At 52.6% G+C, this 19,465-nt stretch overlaps 1 long non-coding RNA gene across 1 annotated transcript; it reads left to right on the plus strand.

Moving 5' to 3' along the window:
• Window positions 1–1,951: 1,951 nt before the first annotated feature.
• Window positions 1,952–18,173, plus strand: LOC144329606 (uncharacterized). The gene is made up of 3 exons (XR_013395020.1): window positions 1,952–2,739; window positions 14,917–15,082; window positions 16,129–18,173. It is a non-coding gene; the product is annotated as an uncharacterized LOC144329606 (long non-coding RNA).
• Window positions 18,174–19,465: the final 1,292 nt, after the last annotated feature.

The raw sequence follows: 19,465 nt of genomic DNA on the forward strand, positions 1-19,465 counted from the left end.
GTTAGACACGCACCAGAGTAACACGGGGTGGTGAGGACGTGATAAACACTGACCCCCGTGCACTGCTGCTGGGAATGGAACACGGTTCAACCACTGCAGAAAACAGCGTGGCAGCTCCTCAAAAAACAAAACAATGACCCAGCAATTTCACACGTGGGGCCTAGGTACCTACCCAAGAGAACTGAAAGCAGAGACTCAGCTATTTGTAACGGGAATGTCCCTGACAGCACTTTGCATAATCGCCAAAGGGTGGAAGGCACCCACATGTCCGTCCCCAGGTGAACGGGTGATGGAACACTCTTCACCCCTCACAGGAAGGGGGCCTGACGCATTCCACAGGGTGGAGGAAGCCAGAAGACCTTATGCTGAGTGGCAGAAGCCAGACAAAAGTCCAGATGAAATGTCCACAAGAGGCCAGGCCACAGAGGCAGAACCCAGGGGGCGGGGGAGGCAGGGAGCAGGGAGCAGCTGTTTAATAGGTATGGGGTTTCCTTTTGGGGTCGTGGAAATGTCTTGGAACTACACAGAGGCGATGCCTGTGCAAGGCTGTGACGGTGCTGAATGCCACAAATCACCCACTGAAAAATGGATAATTTTGACCAGGCGCGGTGGCTCACGCCTGTAATCCCAGCACTTTGGGAGGCTGAGGCAGGCAGATCACAAGGTCAGGAGATCGAGACCATCCTGGCTAACACGGTGAAACCCCGTGTTACCTACCAAAAATACAAAAACTTACCCGGGCATGGTGGCGGGCGCCTGTAGTCCCAGTTACTCGTGAGGCTGAGGCAAGAGAATGGCATGAACCCAGGAGGCAGAGCTTGCAGCAGTGAGCCAAGATCGCACCACTGTACTCCAGCCTGGGTGACACAGTAAGTCTCCGTTTCAAAATAAATAAATAAATGTAATTATTTGTCACCCTGATTCCCCCTCCCTGCCCCCCAGCTGCTGAGCCCACCAGTGTCGCTGCAGAAAGGACGATGGCTCTGGCTGGCGGCTCTCTGGGGCGGGGTGCGGCGCTCAGCCCGTCGCCCCATGCCTGCCCAGGGCTTGGTGGACCCGAGGGACACTGTGGTCAAGGTGAGAGGTGACAATGTGCTAGCAGCCCTCACTCTCAGCGCCTCCTCGGTCTCGGTGCCCACTCTGGCGGTGCTTGAGAAGCCCTTCAGCCCGCCACGGCACCGAGGAAGCCCCTCTCTGGGCTGGTTGAGGCCGGAGCCTCCTTCCTCTGCTTGTGGGGAGGTGTGGAGGGAGAGGTGCGGATGGGAACCGGGGCTGCGCCTGGCCCTCGCGGGCCAGTGTGAGTTTCGGTGGGCGCGGGCTCCGCCGGCCCCTCACATGGCCAGCTGGGGCCGCCGGCCCAGGGCAGTGAGGCGCTTAGCACCCGGGCCGGCAGCTGCGGAGGTTGCGCCCGGTTCCCCAGCAGTGCCGGCCCGCTGGCCTAGCCTTAGCTGCCTCCCCGCGGGGCAGGGCTCGGGACCTGCAGCCCACCATATCTGAGTTCCCCTCGCCTGCGGTGGGCTCCCGCACAGCCTGAGCCTTCCCTACGGGCGCGGACCCCTGCTCCGTGGCGCCCGGTTCCACGGACGGCCCAAGGGCTGAGGACTGCAGGCGCCACTCAAGACTGGCAGGCATCTCCGCATGCAGCCCCGGTGCAGGATCCACTGGGTGAAGGCAGCTGGGCTCCTGAACAGGATGGGGACTTGGAGAACTTTTATGTCTAGCTGGAGGATTGTATGTGCACCAATCAGCACTCTGCATCTAGCTAACCTAGTGGGGACTTGGAGAACTTTTCCGTCTAGCACTCTGTGTGTAGCTCAAGGATTGTAAATGCACCAATAAGCACTCAGTGTCTAGCTTAGGATTGGTGAATACACCAATTGGTACTCTGTGTCTAGCTAACCTAGTGGAGACTTGGAGGACTAGCACTCTGTGACTCTGTGTCTAGCTCAAGGATTGTAAATTAACCAATCAGCACTCTGTGTGTAGCTCAGGGTTTGTAAACACACAAATCAGTACTCTGTGTCTAGCTCAAGGTTTGTAAATACACCAATTGATACTCTGTATCTAGTTAACTGTGTGTCTAAGGCACTCTGTGACTGTCTAGCTCAAGGATTGTAAAGGCACCAATCAGCACTCTGTCAAAATGGACCAATCAGCTCTCTGTAAAATGGACCAATCAGCTCTCTGTAAAATAGACCAATCAGCAGGATGTGGGTGGGGTCAGATAAGGGAATAAAAAGGTTGCCCCAGGCAGTCGTGACAGCCTGTTGGGGTTCTCTTCTGAGTTGTGGCAGCTTTGTTCTTTTGCTTTTTGCAGTAATTGTTGCTGCTGATTATTCTTTGGGTCCACTTTGCGTTTATGAGCTGTAACACCGCGGAAAGTCTGCCGCTTCACTCTCGAAGCCAATGAGACCATGAACCCACCGGGAAGAACCAACAACAACTAGAGGCGTTGCCTTTATAGAGCTATAATACTAGGAAAGTCTACAGCTTCACTCCTGACAGCGAGGTCATGAACCCACCAGGAAGAAGAAGCTCCAGACCCATCTTGAACGTCTAAAGGAACAAACTCCAGACACCACTATCTTTAAGAACTGTAACACTCATCGTGAGGGTCCACAGCTTCGTTCTTGAAGTCAGACCGAGAACCCACCAATTGCGGACACAAAGGCATCTCTGGGCAAGAACTCCTGGGCAATATGAGCTGCTGTATGCCTTGCTCTGATCTCTGCCTGCCGGGTGAGTGCCCTGGGCGACAGGAGTGGGCAGGGGCAGCACGCAGGTGATATGGAGGAGAGGAGTGCGGGCGGGACAGGGGCAGGAGTGGGGCGTGGGCCACGGACCGTACAGGGGTAAGAGCAGGGCGCGGGTAGGAGCAAAGCTGTCAGGCAGAGATAGGTGGGAGCAGGTGTGGTGCTGGTGAAGGCTACCAGTAGCCTGGGTCTACTCACCTGTGCACGCACAGCGCCGCCTTTAACCAGGTGCACCTGCCTTGCAGTCCCTGTGCTTTGCCCTTTTTGCTGCACAAAGACAGCAGGGGAGCCGTGCAGGGACGCAAGGTCTGGGACTGCTGGAGTTGCGACCCAGAGAACTCTGAGTACAACACTCCCCGCCAACCCCCCATGCCTACCCCATGCTCCAGGCTCCCCCAACCAGAGCGCACCCTGGCCATTTTTCCTGAGGCAGAGGCTCGGTGGAGCTCAGCCTCTGGGGCCAGAGGCGGGAGGAAGTAGAAGCTGGGGTCTGGGGGGCGTTTGTCAGCATCCAGGGCAGTGCAGAGGGTGGGGGTCCTGGAGGCCTGGCCTGGGAAAAAATGTAACCAGGTTTGTGGGGAGGCGGGAGGCGGGAGGCCGAGGCATTGGTCAACAAGCATCAGGTGGCTAAGGCAGTCCGGAGGGGTAAGGGGAAGGGCTCACTGTCAGGCCCCGAGCTGGTAAGCTTGAATTTCCTGCTGTTGTTTGGGAGGTTTCCTGAGAAACCAACTCCACTGAAATGTAACTTTAAAACTGGGACGAGCAATTTCCACATTCATTCAAAGAAGCAGTAAACATATTCTATAGGAGAATTTGGCTGCTTTCCGCTTCCTGGGGGGAGTTTGGAGGGAGTGCCCTTCTCTCTACACAGGATATGGGACTAGCAGAGCCAGCATGGCGCCCGAGAGAATCGTTTTCCCCCAGAGACATGATGCCCAGGATGACATTTACCTCTAACAAGGGGAAGCCGACCTGTGCTGGGGTCCCTGGGGTGAGGTTGGGTGGGTGTGGGTTCTGGGCTTCCGTGGGGAAAGTCCCTGTTTTTTCCGCATCCCCCAGCTGCCTCTTGAGGTCTGCCCTGCACCCAGCCACGGAGAGATGGAGAAAGGGAAGGCCATGGGGTGGGAGGGCCCAGGATGCTGGGCCTGGGGTGCCCGGGGGCCAGCCCGTCCTGTTTCTCTTGTGTCCTGGGTGAGCTCACGACTGAATCAGTGATCTGTGCATCACGGCAGACCTCAAAAAATAGTCACCCTGGCAGGCAGGGGAGGAGTTGCCAAGATGGGCTGGCTTGGACTTGGGCAACTGCTATGTCCAGAGCTGTCCTGCTGAGGGATAGATGGTGTGGGCAGCCAGCCCATGAGAGAGGTACCCTAAACCACGGGACGTTCTGCTGCCTGCCACCCACCCCCGCCAGGCTTTACAGAGCTGGAGTTGGCTCCCTTGAGTGCATACGAGCCCCGTTTCTATTCCTAGCAGCTACACAGGCTTCACACTCGGGCCTATGCCCAGGGAAGGGACATTGTAGTTAGGGAGGGGCTGAGGGGAACTTTGAGCAACAAACAAGCTCCCGTGACTGTCCCAGGAGAATGAAGAGGGAAGGGGGTGGGCCTGGATAGCACCCCTCCACCTCCTGGGAACCACTCTGGCCACATCTTTGCTGCTGGACAGACTGGATGCCTGGCTCAGCTCTCTGACCACCTCAGGGCCCATCTGAGCCTGCACTCCTGCCTGGCATCCCAGGCACTTTTCCTTTCTCCCCATCCCCACCCTTGGGGGGCTTGAGTGGACAGCTGACGCCAGGGTGGGGATGTGGTTTTCTCCTGGGGAAAAGATCTGAGGAGCCTCAAGTGGGTGCCCCCGCCCCCCGTGCACTTGCATACATGCACATAGGCATATACCTGTGTTCACATGTGTGAACACAGATGCACACCTTATTCCACGGGCACACCCAGGGACTTGACTAGAGGGGGTGGCCCAGTAGAGGACAGAGGTATGAAGCCTGGGGCCTGCTGGCCTTGGCAACTACAGGGAGAGGAGACTGCCCTGCCTGGGTGTGGGCTCAGGATCCAAAACATCAGGCAGCAAAAAGGAGTTCAACCAGCACAGGGGAGTTCAGCCACCCCGAGGTCCCACAAAGGGAGGTGGAGGCAGAGTGGGTTGCAAGGCAGACCCTGGTCCGGGCTTCTCTCAGTTCCTTGGGTGAGGAGGGCCTACAGGGGGCTCTGCCTCCTTTTCTTGCCTTCCCTTAGTCGACTCTCTGAGCCTCAGTTTCCCAAGTTATAAACATCTCCATCTCAGAAGGAGGGTGGCTCAACAGTCAACAAGTACAGGTTTATTTCAAACCTGGGAGGGACTAATGACAAAGTTAGGTCAGAACCCGCACTCCCTTACAGGCTAAGAGTTTTTAAGGATTCAGGTTGGGAAAGTTTATCAGAGGCTGCACTGCCTGTGTGTGTCTTTGCTGTGTTTATCTGGCGGGACAGTTGTGTGTGTGCTCATACATCTTGCTGTAGCTGCAGGCATACTTCCGTCTTCCCCTGAGTCCGCTTGTAGCTTCCCGATATTTTAGTGCACCTGAAGGGAAAGGACTGTGCTTAAGGCCCACTGGTTTACTGGGGCCCATTGTTATGAGGGTGAAGTTTGGCAGTTACTTGAGAGACTTTACCGCCACCTCCCTCTGTGCCCGAGCTGTCTTATCTGTGTTTCACTGTCTTGCTCTTTCTGGCTGCTGCTTGTAGTTAGAAGTGAAGTGATTTCCTTGAAATGCATGGGGCTAGAAAGGGAGCTGGAACTTAAAGTGGCAGTGTTTGAAATGATGGTTCTCCTGCTCTGTCACCCCTGCTGTTTGATGCCCAGGACCACCCCCCCCCCCCCCGCACCACCTCTGTCCTCTGCACTGCAGCAACTCTGCCCCTGACACTCAACTCTGTGCCACACCCTGCACCTAGTTCTCAGTGCAGCCCGCTGGCTCCTGATACCCAGGCCCAAAACTTGCACCCATAAGTGTTGGCCCTGAGCCTCCCATGGCCCCAACGCTACATCTTCAGGTGCCCTGCCAGACAGTGGCACAGAACTCCCAGGCTACAGGCTGGGTCTCAGCCCACTGCACCCCTCCAAGGGAGCCACCCCAGAAACAACAGGCTTTTAGGTTTTTAAAGACCAGGGTGGCAAAAATGCAGGAGAGCAAAGCAACCTTGCCAAAGAGAGCCCCTGCACTCCTCTGCCAACCAAAGCGGCAGAGCTGGAGGAGGAATGAGGAAGGTAGAGGTCAAAAAGGAAACTAGGAATCGCCACACTTGTCTTCCACAATGGTTGAACTAATTTACACTCCTATCAACAGTGTAAGAGCGTTCCTATTTCTCCACATCAAGGATCTAGAACTAGAAAATACCATATGACCTAGCAATCCCATTACTGGGTATATACCCAAAAGATTATCATTCTACTATAAAGACACATGCACATGTATGTTTATTGCCACACTGTTCACAATAGCAAAGACTTGGTACCAACCCAAATCCCCATCAATGATAGACTGGATAAAGAAAATGTGGCACATATACACCATAGAATACTATGCAGCCATATGAGTTTGTGTCCTTTGGAGGGACATGGATGAAGCTGGAAAACATTCTCAGCAAACAGGAACAGAAAACCAAACACCGCGTGTTCTCATAAGTGGGAGTTGAACAATGAGAATACATGGACACAGGGAGGGGAACACACACTGGGCCCTGTTGGGGCCGGGGGGAGGGATCGCATTAGAAATACCTAATGTTGATGACGGGTTGATGGGTGCAGCAAACCACCATGGCACATGTATACCTATTAACGGACCCGCACATTCTGCACATGTGCCCCAGAACTTAGAGCATAAAGAAATACAATTTTAAAAAAAAAACCAGGACTGTGCCACCTCCTGCAAAAACAGACCCCGGTGCCTGTCGCGGCTTCCTGGGCTCCCTCCCTGCCCCTTCGCCCACACCTGCCCTGAAAGAGCTGTCCTGGTTCCTTCAGGATACCGGCTTTGGCGCTCGGGACAACCACGCTGGGAACTCCCACCGCGCTAGGTTCTGAGCACTGGCCCCGCTGCCGACGGGCACCTGCTCCTGCCAGAGACCTGCCTGCTGCCCGCCACCAGTGCGCTCCCAGCCAAGGCCAGGTGGCCGGTCACATGCAGCCCCCTGCCCAGCGCAAGCAGAAAGGTGGTGCTCAAAGCCTTGGCTCCGTCGCTTGGCACTCCGGGCCACTTTTGCGCTGGCCCGTGCGGGCGCCTGTAACCAGCAAGACTGACTTGCTGAGCAGCCGCGGCAGCACCGGATGTCGTCTTTGCTATCCCCAGTGCGCGCTGGGGCCGCGGCTGTAGAGACCGTGGCTCTGGTAGGTGGGGTGCGGCGTTAAGTCCCGCAGCCCCATGCCAGCCCGGGTGTGGCCGATGCGGGCGTGGCACCTCCGGGCAGGGACTCCAGAGCATTCAGCGGCTGCGCGCCCTACTCTGATCACTGTTGGGCCAGGCGGGTGCCGGCTGCTCCGAAGGAGCCGGAAGGGGCAGCGCAAAGCGGCGGGTAGGAGCGGGCGCCGGTCTGCCTTAGGTAGGAGCGGGGCGCGCAGGTGCAGAATGGGGTCAGGATGCGGACGGGAGCCAGGCGCCACTGGGCAGGGGCAGGAGCATGGCGCGGTAGCCAGACAGGTGGAAGAGGGGCGGGTGCTGGAAAGGCCACCAGTAGCTGGGTCCGTGCATCTCTGCGGGCACAGCCGCTCCTTTAGCCAGGTGCGCCCTTTCTACTGCACAGCGGGCAGGGAAGCCAGGTGGGGATGCAAGATCTGGTACTCCTGGGGTTTGCCACACAGAGGACTCTGAGAACAACGCCCTCTCCCCAAAACCCCTTCCCCTACCCATGCTCCAGGCTCCCCCGCAGCGCACCCCCAGCTATTTCTGAGAGGCAGAGGCACGGTGGAGCTCGGCCTCTGCATGGCCAAAGGCGGGAGGAAGGGAGGAGCTGGGCAGGGAGCAGGCAGGGGAGCCTTTGTCAGCATCCAGAGCAGTGCGGAGGGTGGGGGTCCCGGAGGCCTGGCCGGGAAGAAATGTCACCAGTTGTGGGAAAACAAGAGTTAGGGAGGAGGGAGGCAGAGGCGTTGGTCAACAGACACCAGGTGGCTGAGGCACTCCGGAGGGGTGCGGGAGGGGTGAGGGGCAGGCTCTCACTGTCAGGCCCCGAGCTGGTAAGTTTCAGCTCCCTACTGTTCTCTGGGACATTTCCCAAGAAAACAACTCCATTGAGACAAATGTAACTTTCTTTAGGCTGGGATGATCAATTTCTATGTTTATTCAAGGAAGCAGCAAACTTCTATGGGAGAATTTGGCCACTTTCAGCCTCATGGGGGAAGTGTGAAGGGGGTGCCTGGGGTGCCCTTCCCCCGTACACAAGAGAATGCGGGATGTGGTACTGGCAGCCTAGGAGAGCCAGCAACATAGAGGAACTGGAGCCCCAAAGAATCCAGTTTTCCCCCAAAGAAATGATGCCCAGGATCACATTCACCTCTAATAACGAGAAGCCACTGGACCTGTGCTAGGGGGTCCTGGGGTGAACCTAGGACGAAGTCTTATACCCAGTGCCTAGGACCGGGTGCTTATACACTACTTATACTCTACTTTACTTAGTAGAGATGGAGTTTTTGACCAGGCTGGTCTCGAACTCCTGACCTCACATGAGCCACCCGGCCTAAGGCTCCAAAAGTGCTGGGATTACAGGCATGAGCCACGGTGCCTGCCTATGAAAGCACCTTTAAAAAGAGAGCCCCTCTGCTCCTTGGTCACATTCTGTACCGGTGACCCCGAAGCCAGTGATGTCAGTGGCTGCATGGGCATTGAACGTGTGCATGATTCCTGCAGCTTTCCTGTTGAGCCGGACCATGATCATCAATGCTTTTCAGTATATTAATTCTACATCATCTTGGATGACTACTAGTTTAACTTCGTTTCATTTTTCAGAAATATCCAGCCACTGATGCACAGCCATTGCCACTTGTGCCCCCAGGGGATCTTGTCAACTCCAGTAGGTCCCCTCAGCACTGTGTTAGCTGAGCTGTAGTTGTAGTGACTCCACGCAAAACAACCAGGAGTTTAATACTGTTCGGCCATCGGTTACAGACTCCTGCTGCTTCTGCTGTGGTTTTAAAAGCCTGTCTAATCAGCTGGGCGTGGCGGCTCAGACCTATAATCCCAGCACTTTGGGAGACTGAGGTGGGTGGGTCACCTGAGGTCAGGAGTTTGAGACCAGCCTGGCCAACATGGTGAAACCCCATCTCTACTAAAAATACAGAAAATTAGCTGGGCGTGGTGGCACATGACTGTAATCCTAGCTACTCAGGAGGCTGAGGTGGTAGAATTGCTTGGGTGGCAAAGTAAGATTCCGTCAAAAAAAAAAAAAAATTCAGGGACATCACCTTTCCTTGCCAGTCATTTTGTTACCAGTGAAAGGAGACATTTCAATCAATTTTTGTTTCTTTTATTGTATCTTGGAACTTTTTTATTCTGCATTTTTTATGTCAAAAACACCTACTATATGTATTTCTTTTTCTTGTTCCCTTTTTTTCTCCAAGAAATGTTTTTGTTACTTTCCTTTTTGATTTTTTCAGTGACCATTACCGTTATTTATATACCATGTACCTGGAGAGTTTCCAACGTTTCTCTTGTTACTGGCTTTTAGTTTTATGCCATTTTGGGTTTAGAAGATTCTTGCTATGATTTTCATTTTTTAAATGCTTTTTTGAGATTTGTTCTGTGGCCTAAAATGTGGCCTATCCTGGAGAATGTTTTGTGAGCTGATGAGAGGAACGCAGGTTCTGCAGTTGCTGGGTGAAATGTGCTGTAATTACCTGTCAGGTCCCTTCGACTTCTGTTGGAGTGTAAGTCTGGTCTTTGTTGCTTTTCTGCTGAGAGGGTGTGTCTGTTGCTAAAAGTGGGTGTTGGGGTCTCCAGCTGTTATTGTCTGTCTCTGTCTGTTGCTCGAATAACTCTTACTGTAATAACTGGGGCTCCTGCGTCAGGTGTGTTTACATTGACAACTGTTCTACCTTCTTGCTGAATTGATCCCTTTATCATTTTATAATGACCTTTATTTTCTATTTCTGTGCTTTTTTGACTTAAAGCCTACTTTGTGTGACAAGCATAGCTACACACACCCACTTTTGGTAACACCTTTCATTTCTTACCATCTTTATTGAATCTCACTTCTTCACATTTACCAAAATGTCTACTTTTGAGCCATGGCACCTCTGAATCTTCAGATCCACCACATGCTGATCAAGCCTTCCTTCTTATCTGTACTGTGAGGAATCCGAAACAGGCATTTTTGCAAGGAAGTCTAGGAGGGAAACATAAATCTATGTGTCAATAGAATGAACATAGAAAATAATGTGTCCTGGTTAATAAAAGTTCTCATTGTAAAGTGTTATGCACGAGATTATGGAATTTTATGTGCCATAAATGAAACTGTCTTGATTTGTCTAAAACTACGTTTTGTTTAAAACTACTTTTAAAAATTACATGTTACTGGCCGGGCGCGGTGGCTCAAGCCTGTAATCCCAGCACTTTGGGAGGCCGAGACAGGCAGATCACGAGGTCAGGAGATCGAGACCATCCTGGTTAATATGGTGAAACCCCGTCTCTACTAAAAAGTACAAAAAACTAGCCGGGCAAAGTGGCGGGCACCTGTAGTCCCAGCTACTTGGGAGGCTGAGGCAGGAGAATGGCGTGAACCCGGGAGGCGGAGCTTGCAGTGAGCTGAGATCTGGCCACTGCACTCCAGCCTGGGCGACAGAGTGAGACTCCGTCTCAAACAAAAAAAAAAAAAAAAAAAAAAAAAATTACATGTTACTCTAATGAATGTGTTTTTGAGAATTTGGTGACTTATTTCCTAGACCTCTGTATTTAATTTCAAATTAAATTCCAGCATATTTTGTTTGCATGAGGCAGAAATTTAAAAATAAGCATGCGTTTATTCACTCCCAGAAAAGTAACAGGCAAGGGTTAAAAAGAAAAGAACAAGTTTTCCTCTGCTTAGCAGCTCACTTATGGACAGTTACAAGATAAGGCTGCTTTAGAAGCCAAGGCCAAAGGAATGGGCTCCAGACACCGCCCCCTTCCAGGACAAGGGCGAAGGAAAAAAAAGAAAAAGACATATTATTTTACTGTTACTGTTTACCCAGGCTTCTTAAGCATGATTATGTTTTACAAATGTCTATATTTAGCCAGTTCTTGTTTTTCTTTCAATGCAGCTACAAGGCCACCGGCTATGCAAGGCCACAAGTTACGCTATGCTATAGATTATGCGACCTGTCATATGATTAGCTGCTTTTGTTTTATTGATTGTAAGTCCACTTACAAAAACACCACTCTGACTTTAACGCTCAGCTTTTTGGGTATGAATCCACTGAGCCAACAGGTACCTAAAATAAACAATCCTCCTGTACACTCATATCAGTCTCTCCGGTCCTCAGTTTCCTGCAACATGTGTGTGACTTTCATGTCATAAATAACTTAGTTTATCAATAAACATTTTAAATGGGCCAGGTGCAGTGGTTCACGCCTGTAATCCCAGGACTTTGAGAGGCGGAGGCAGGCGGATCACGAGGTCAGGAGATTGAGACCATCCTGGCTAACACGGTGAATCCCTGTCTTCACTAAAAATACAAAAAATTAGCCGGGCCTGGTGGCGGGCGCCTGTAGTCCCAGCTACTCGGGAGGCTGAGGCAGGAGAATGGCGTAAACCCGGGGGCGGAGCTTGCAGTGAGGCGAGATTGCGCCACTGCACTCCAGCCTGAGCGAACAAAGCTGGGAAGGGGTAGTATCACGGTGCAAGCAGGATCAGGGTGCAATGTCAATGGGCTCCAGTAGGAGTGGTGTCCTGGTGGGGCAGGAGCAGGGGTAGGTGTGGGGGGCGAGTCAGAGCAGGGTGCTCCTAGGAGTGGGGTGCTGGTGGGGTGGGGCACAGTTAGGAGCAGGGTGTGGGTAGGATCTGGGTGTGGGTAATATTGGGATGCTGGCAGGGTGAGGCGTGCGTGGTATGGGGTGCGGGCAGAGTATGGGTAGGAGCGGGCTTCAGGTAGGGGCTGGCGCTGGAGTGGTGGGTCGTGGGTAGGAACGGGGTGTGAGTAGGAGTGGGGTTCAGGTAGGAGTAGGGTGATTGCTGGGCCAGGCATGTGTAGGGTGGGGTGCTGGCAGGGCAGGGCGCTGGAAGGAGAAGAGTGCAAGTAGAAGCAGGGTGCTGGCGGGGCAGGGCATGGGTAGGAGTGGAGTGTGGGTAAGACTGGGGTTGTGGTGGAGCTAGCGTGGGTAGGATGGGGTGCTGCAGGATGGGTGCTGGCAGCGTGGGGCGCGGGTAGGATGTGGTCCTGCCGGGCAGGGCAGCAGGTAGGAGAAAGGCCATGCAAGGAGCCTAGGTGCTGTGGGGCTGGATGCAGGTAGGAGCAGGGTGCGGGTAGGAGCTGGGTGACAGCTGGACCAGGCCCAGGAAGGAGCAGAGTGTGGGTAGGAGTAGGGTGCTGGTGGCGCAGGGCACAGATAGAAGCGGGGTGCGGGTGGAGCGGGATGCTTGCTGAGTGCACAGGGTGGGGTACTGGTGGGGAGAAACGTGGGTAGGCGCGGGGTGCAGGTAGGATCGGGGTGCTGGAGGGGCGTGGGAGGGTGGGACGGAGTGCGGTAGGGGCAGGGTGATTGCGGGGCGCGGGTAGGATGTGCTGGCAGGGTCGGGTGTGGGTACAGCAGTGTGGGTGGGAGCAGGGTGCTGGCGGGGCAGGGTGCGGTTAGGACCAGACCGTGGGTAGGTGCAGGGTGATGGCAGGCAGCGCCTTCATAGGATCGGGGTGCCAGCAGGAGTAGGGTGCAGGGCCCGGGTAAGATGGAACCTGATGCTGGAAAGGCCACCAGTAGCCTGGGTCCCAGCGCCTCTGCAGGCACAGCCGCTCGTTTCATCTGGTGTGCCAGTGTGCAGTTCGTGCATTTGCCTGTTTCGGCTGCTCAGAGAGGGCAGGGAAGCCGCGCGGGAATGCAAGGTCGGGAATGGCTGGGGGTGCGACCAAGGGGCCTTAGAGAACCGCCTCGCCTCCCCAGGTTCCCCTGGCAGAGCGCACCACCCCCTACCCCCGCGATTTTTCAGAGGCACTGGGCCTCTGTAGAAAGGGTGGGGGGGGGCGGGGCAGAGGCAGAAGGACAGAAAGAGTTGGGCAGGGAAGCGGGCCAAGAGAGCCTTTCTCAACATCCGGGTTAGTGGATAGGCTGGGGGTCCTGCGGGGGTAGTCAGAATAGGTTGGGGGTCCTGCAGGGATAGTCAGAAGAAATGTAACCATGTGTGGAAACACAGGAATTGGGAAGGCCTGTGGAAGAGGGAGTTGGTCACCAGGCAGCAGGTGGTGCTTTAGGCAATCACAGGGGCTGAGGGGCTGGCTTCTCATTGTCAGGCCCTGGGCTGGTAAGTTTCAGGGAACTCAAATGAAAAAAATGTAACTTTCTTTTTAAGACTAGCAGGATTAATTTCTCCGTGTATTCAAGGAAGCTGTCTACATCGGGTCTATGGAAGAACTGGTCAACTTTCAGCCTCATGGGGGGAGCTGGTAAGGGTGGGCGCCCTTCCCCTTCTCTACACAGGGGTACTCTTAGGATGTGGGACGGGCAGCAGAGGAGAGCGGGCAGCAGAGGAGAGCGGGCAGCAGAGGAGAGCGAGCAGCAGAGAGGAACTGGAGCCCCAAAGACTCTTAATTTCCCCCAAAGAAATGATGGCCATGAACATACTCATCTCACAAGGAGAAGCCAGTGGGCCTGCAATGGGGGGGTTGTGGGCTGAGGCTGGATGTGTGCTCTGGGCCTCTGTGGGAAAAGTCCTCTGTTCTCTCCCCATCCCCCAGCTGCCTCTTGAGGTCTGGCCTGCATCTAGGCACAGAAAGGATGGAGGAAGGGAAGCCCATGGGGCCTTGGGGGCCTAGGAACCTGAGCCTGGGGAGCCCCCGCAGCTGCTCCTGTCCCTGCTGTGTCCTGGTGGGGCTCAGGGCTGAATGTGTGATCTGCACATCACTCTGCAGATCTGAAGTCAAAGTGAAGTCGCCTTCGCAGGCAGGAGAGGGAGCTGCCAAGTCAGGGTCTGGCTCAGACTCAGCCAATCACTATGTCCAGAGCTAGCCTGCTGAGGGGGGGTGTTGGGGAGCGGGGGCAGCCAGCCCAGGAGAGCTAACCTGGACCAAGGGACCGGGTGCTGCCTGCCACCCACCCTTGCCAGGGCTGACAAAGCTAGAGTTGGCCACAGGGAGCTCCCCACGGTGCAGACAGGTCCCATCTGTGGGGCTAGCAGCTACCCAGGCTGCACACTCGGGCCTATGCCCAGGGAAGGGACCTGATAAGGAGTGAGAGGCTGGGGGAGAGGGGTGTGTGGAACTTTTGGTGGCAAACAGGCTCCTGTGACTGTCTTCCAGGAGAATGAAGAGGTAAGGGGTGGGTCTGAATAGCCCCCTCCCCACACTTCCCAGGAACCACTGTGGCCAGACCTTGGCCGACGTGCACAGCTTCAGGACCCATCTGAGACGGCAGTTCTGCCCAGAATCCCAACCACTTCTCCCCTGTCTCCCCACCTCACCCTTGGGGGGCTTGAGTGGACACCTGACACCATGGGGGGGATATAGCCTTCTCCTGGGAAAAAGGTCTGTAGGGTTCTTACATGGGTGCACCCTGCACACTTGTGCACATGCGCACACCTGTCTTCACATATGTGGACACGTGCACATGGGTGCATATCTTTTCCCACGGGTATGTTCAGGGACCTGACCAGAGGGTCGTCCAGTGGAGGACAGAGTTGAAGCCTGGGGCCTGCTGGCCTCGGAGGCTGCAGGGAGAGGAGACTCAGCCCTGCCTGGGCCTGGGTGTGGGCTCAGGATCCAGAACATCAGGCAGCAGAGTGGAAACGGGGCCCCTCCTGAGGTCCCACAAGGGGAATTTGGGGCCAGGTGGGGTGCAAGGCAGACATGCCAGCCTGCAACGGCCCAGGAGGCCTGGCCCTGGCTTCTCTTTGTCCCCAGGGAAAGGAAGGCCTGCACAGGGCTCTGCCTCCCTTTCTTGACTCCCCTTAGTCATCTCTCTCTAATTTAAAGTATGTTTATGCTATTAATTTTTCAGCACACAATCTTAAATACCTACACGAAGAAAGTGCTGCTGTCATAATGCCATGTGAAAATTCTACCAGCAAAAAATTATGTAAAAAGACTGCTAGTTGGCCGGGCATGGTGGCTCATGCCTGCAATCTCAGCACTTTGGGAGGCTGAAGGGGAGCAAATCACCTGAGGTAAGGAGTTCGAGACCAGCCTGGCCAACATGTTGAAACCCTGTTTCTTCTAAAAATATAAAAATTAGCCTGGCGTGTTGGCACACGCCTGTAATCCCAGCTACTACTAGGGAGGCTGAGGCAAGAGAATCACTTGAACTCAGGAGGCGGAGGTTGCAGTGAGCTCAGATGGCACCACCGCACTCCAGCCTGGGTGACAGAGCGAGACTGTCTCCAAATATATATATATATATATATATATGTAATATATATATATAACATATAATATATATAATGCTAGATGTATCATGATGAACATTTCTTTGTTCATGAGAATACAAAGTTTTTAAAAATTGCTTGAGGAAAAGGATAAATATACGTTAGAGCCAGTTTCCAAATTTAGTTTCTTTAATTCATAACTTTCCAGAATTAGGAAGAAGGAAAACAAAACAGCTTTTAAATTATAACTTTTTTTTTTTTAAGAAATTAGTATCAATTTTTAGAAACACCTAATTATAGTTCCAGTTATCTACTTCATTATGAAATGTGTGGGAATACTTCAAACCTAAAGGTTCCCATCTAGAGCATTCTTTCTTAAATCTTTTATGGAAAAGGCATTTTCTCTCACTAAGTAGCAAGACTAGGGTCTGAAATAGTATACTCAACATAATACTTTGTGATAATAGTTATATAATGTACAATACCTTTACACATTTTAGGGGCAAAGACATTTTTTGACTAACACATTTAGCAGTATTTCGAGATTCTTCCATAACATTTGTCATTTCTGTGACAATAACATTATAGATAGGATTTATAAAATGAGTAACATGACAATAGCATTACTAGACGGGGTCTCTTAAAAGGAGTAACTCAATACCAAGTAAAGACAGAAACCTTCACTGAGTCTAATATAACCGTTAATAAACACTGTCGGAGCTATGGTCTGCCTACCATAACCTCCAAGCCATTCGTAAAAGGAAGGGGAATACAGAAAATTGAGTCTCTCTACTAGAAGGGCCACATTTGAGCAAATGTGTGTTTACTTACAACTTGTCCTAATGCAGAGCTGATCCCAGATCTCTGCCAGCGATGGGGGAGAAGAGCAAACACACTCCAGATGAGATTCTGTTCCAACTGTCTGGCTGACAGCCTTGTGGTGGGAATGAGAGACAGGCTGATAAAAGAGCCTGAGGGATAATTAATAGTGACACAAGAACCTCCGTGAGGCTGTACCCACCCCACGCTGAACTGAAGGAGGGAAGGGCCAGGCTGCACAAAGCCTTCCCGGGGCCCTTGGCTGCTGGCCAAATGCACCCTTTACCCGGAAAGATGGGCTTTTGTTCAGAGTACGGGGTCTGTCCTGTTCGATTCACATCTGGACTCCTGGCGTGCTGTGGAGTAACTGTACTATGAACACAGCTATCACCACTCACAGAACAGTGTACCAGGCTGTCTACATGTCCCCTTGACACTTCCAACTACCCTGGGAGGCAGGAAAGGTGATCATCATGGAGGAGGAACGTGTAGCTCCTAAGTGGGAGGTTCAGGCTTTGAACCCAGGACAGCCTGGCTCTTTGTGCTACATCCGGCTGCTCTCTGCAGACAGCTACCCTGGAACTGGCTGGATAACAGGCCAGAGACGACATAGTTCATGCCACACCAAACTGCAGCGCCACCTGCCTGAGCCTGCTTGGACTCTCTGCAAGGTGCTTTCATGGTGATTGAAGCTGGCGATGTGGGCCATCACTCCCTTTGTGCAGATGGGACACAGACTCAGGCTGACTGGTGAAGTGCCCCAGCCACGGTCACACAACTTACAAATGGTGGAGTTGAGATTCCATCCCTGGGAACTGGGGTCCTAAGCCAGGTGCTTAATGGTGAATTATTCCGTTCCACGGTGGTAGCTGTAGTGGACATCTGTTGGTTTTGCCTGGTGACAGCATCTGAATTTTCTTCAGGGAATCACACTCAGCACACACCCCCACCCACCACAACCCACGTGATTTGGGCGGAACTCAAATGCCCTGTGGAGCCTAGGAGGAATGCAAAATGGAACAGGCCCTAACTTTTGAACTGGCAGAAGAGCAACTGGTTCATTCTAGGCTCTGCTGAGCTGCAGGGAGGGGGCCCCCATGTTCTCCAGCCACTTGAGCTCTGGAAAAAATAGCTGTCTGAAACTTGGCAGTTTTAGCCATACCTAATCCCAGGCCACAAGATGGAACAGGAACTCAGAGGTTACCCTGCTATGTGAGGTGGTTTAAAAAATAAATCATCAACTGGCCAGTTGCAGTGAGTGGCTCATGCCTGTAATCCCAACACTTTGGGAGGCTGCAGCAGGAGGATCACTTGAGTCCACGAGGTCAAGGCAAGCTATGATTGCGCCACTGCATTCCAGCCTGTGCAACCGAGCTGGATGCTGTATCTTTTATTAAAAAAAAAAAAGTCATCATCTGCACAGAGCAAGGAGAAAGGGAACAGAGCAATGCAAACATACAATGAAGTTTCAGAACAGGGAAAAAAGGCTGAACGCACAGACACACAGTGTTCTATCCACAGCCTTGGCTCCACTGCCTTCTAGAGGCTGCACAGGCACGAGCAGGCAGGTTTTCAGCAAGTTCCCGCCATGGAAGGAAGCACCTGTTGTCCAGTGAGGGAGGATCACAGGCGTCGAGCCACTGACAAGATGTCCTCCATCCCTGAACCACTGGCCTAGTTCAGCCTCTTTCATCTCTCCCTTGGACTTCTGCAACAGCCTCCTCACTGGTATTAATAAAATAACAAAACGATGCTCTACTGAATGCTGACGGCAGGCACTGTGCTGAGGGATTACACACGTGATCTCATGGAATTATTCCACATCCTTGGGAATCGAGTGGTATCTCATTTACAGATGAAAACTGAGGCTCATCCACACAGGTTAGGGATCTTACCCAAGGCCACATGGCTAATAACCAGTGGAAAAGGAGAGTGAGTGTCGTGGGAATGGAGTTTTGTTTTGTTTCGTTTTTTGTTTTTGAAGGGGGAGAAGGAGATTCATTAAATGTTCCAAAATTGATTGTGGTATTAGTTGCACAACTCTGAATATAGTAAAATCCACAATTGTACAGCCTGTGCATTTGGTTATCTATTGCTGTAACACATTACCACACTTAGTAATTTCAAACAATACCAACTTACTATTTTACAGTCTGGAGATCAAAAGAAGTCCAAAATCATGCCAGGCGTGGTGGCTCACGCCTGTAATCCCAACACTTTGGGGAGACTGAGGTGGGCAGATCACCTGAGGTCAGGAGCTCGAGACCATCCTGACCAACATGGTGAACCACATCTCTACTAAAAATACAAAAATTAGCTGGGCATTGTGGCGTGTGCCTGTAATCCCAGCTACTTGGGAGGCTGAGGTAGGAGAATCACTTGAACCCGGGAGTCAGAGGTTGCAGTGAGCCAAGATCGTGCCACTGCACTCCAGCCTGGTGGCAGAGCAAGACTCCCTCTCAAAAACAAACAAAAAATAACAACCAAAACGTCCAAAAAGAAGGTATTAGGCTGGGCGCGGTGGCTCAAGCCTGTAATCCCAGCACTTTGGGAGGCCGAGACGGGTGGATCACGAGGTCAGGAGATCGAGACCATCCTGGCTAACATGGTGAAACCCCGTCTCTACTAAAAAATACAAAAAACTAGCCGGGCGATGTGGCAGACGCCTGTAGTCCCAGCTACTCGGGAGGCTGAGGCAGGAGAATGGCGTGAACCCGGGAGGCGGAGCTTGCAGTGAGCTGAGATCTGGCCACTGCACTCTAGCCTGGGCGACAGAGCGAGACTCCGTCTCAAAAAAAAAAAAAAAAGTATTTCCTTCTGAAAGTCCAGTGGAGAATCTGTTTCCTGCTTTTTCAGCTTCTGGAAGCTACCTACCTTCCATGACTCATGGCCCCTTCTTGCACCTTCAAAGTGCCTCATTTAGACACTTTCAGTTCCAACATCGTATTTCCTTTTTCTCCCTTTCTCCCTCCTGCCTCCCTCTTATAAGACCCCTTCTGATTACAATAGGCCTGCATGAATGACCCAGGATAATTTCTGTGTCTCTAGATCCTTAACACATATCCAGGGCCATTTCTCCAGGTAAAGTAACATACAGGTTCCAGGGAGCAGGACATAGACATCTTTGGGATCCATTCAGCCTACCAGCATGTGTATTATATCTCAAAGCTGCTTATGTTTTCTGAATTAAGACTTGAAGGACACAGTCTGGAAAGATCAGATCTGTAAAAAGTTCAATGAGAATATAATGGAGTGTTCTAAGCAAGGGAGAGGTGGACTCTGTCTTGCTTTTTTATGAAACCACTCTCATATGAATTGTTACCATCTTCACACCAGACTCTGGGACCTTCACCTCTACCCTCAGTG

Source organism: Macaca mulatta, chromosome 6 (assembly GCF_049350105.2).
Source record: "Macaca mulatta isolate MMU2019108-1 chromosome 6, T2T-MMU8v2.0, whole genome shotgun sequence".
Classification (NCBI taxonomy): domain Eukaryota; kingdom Metazoa; phylum Chordata; class Mammalia; order Primates; family Cercopithecidae; genus Macaca; species Macaca mulatta.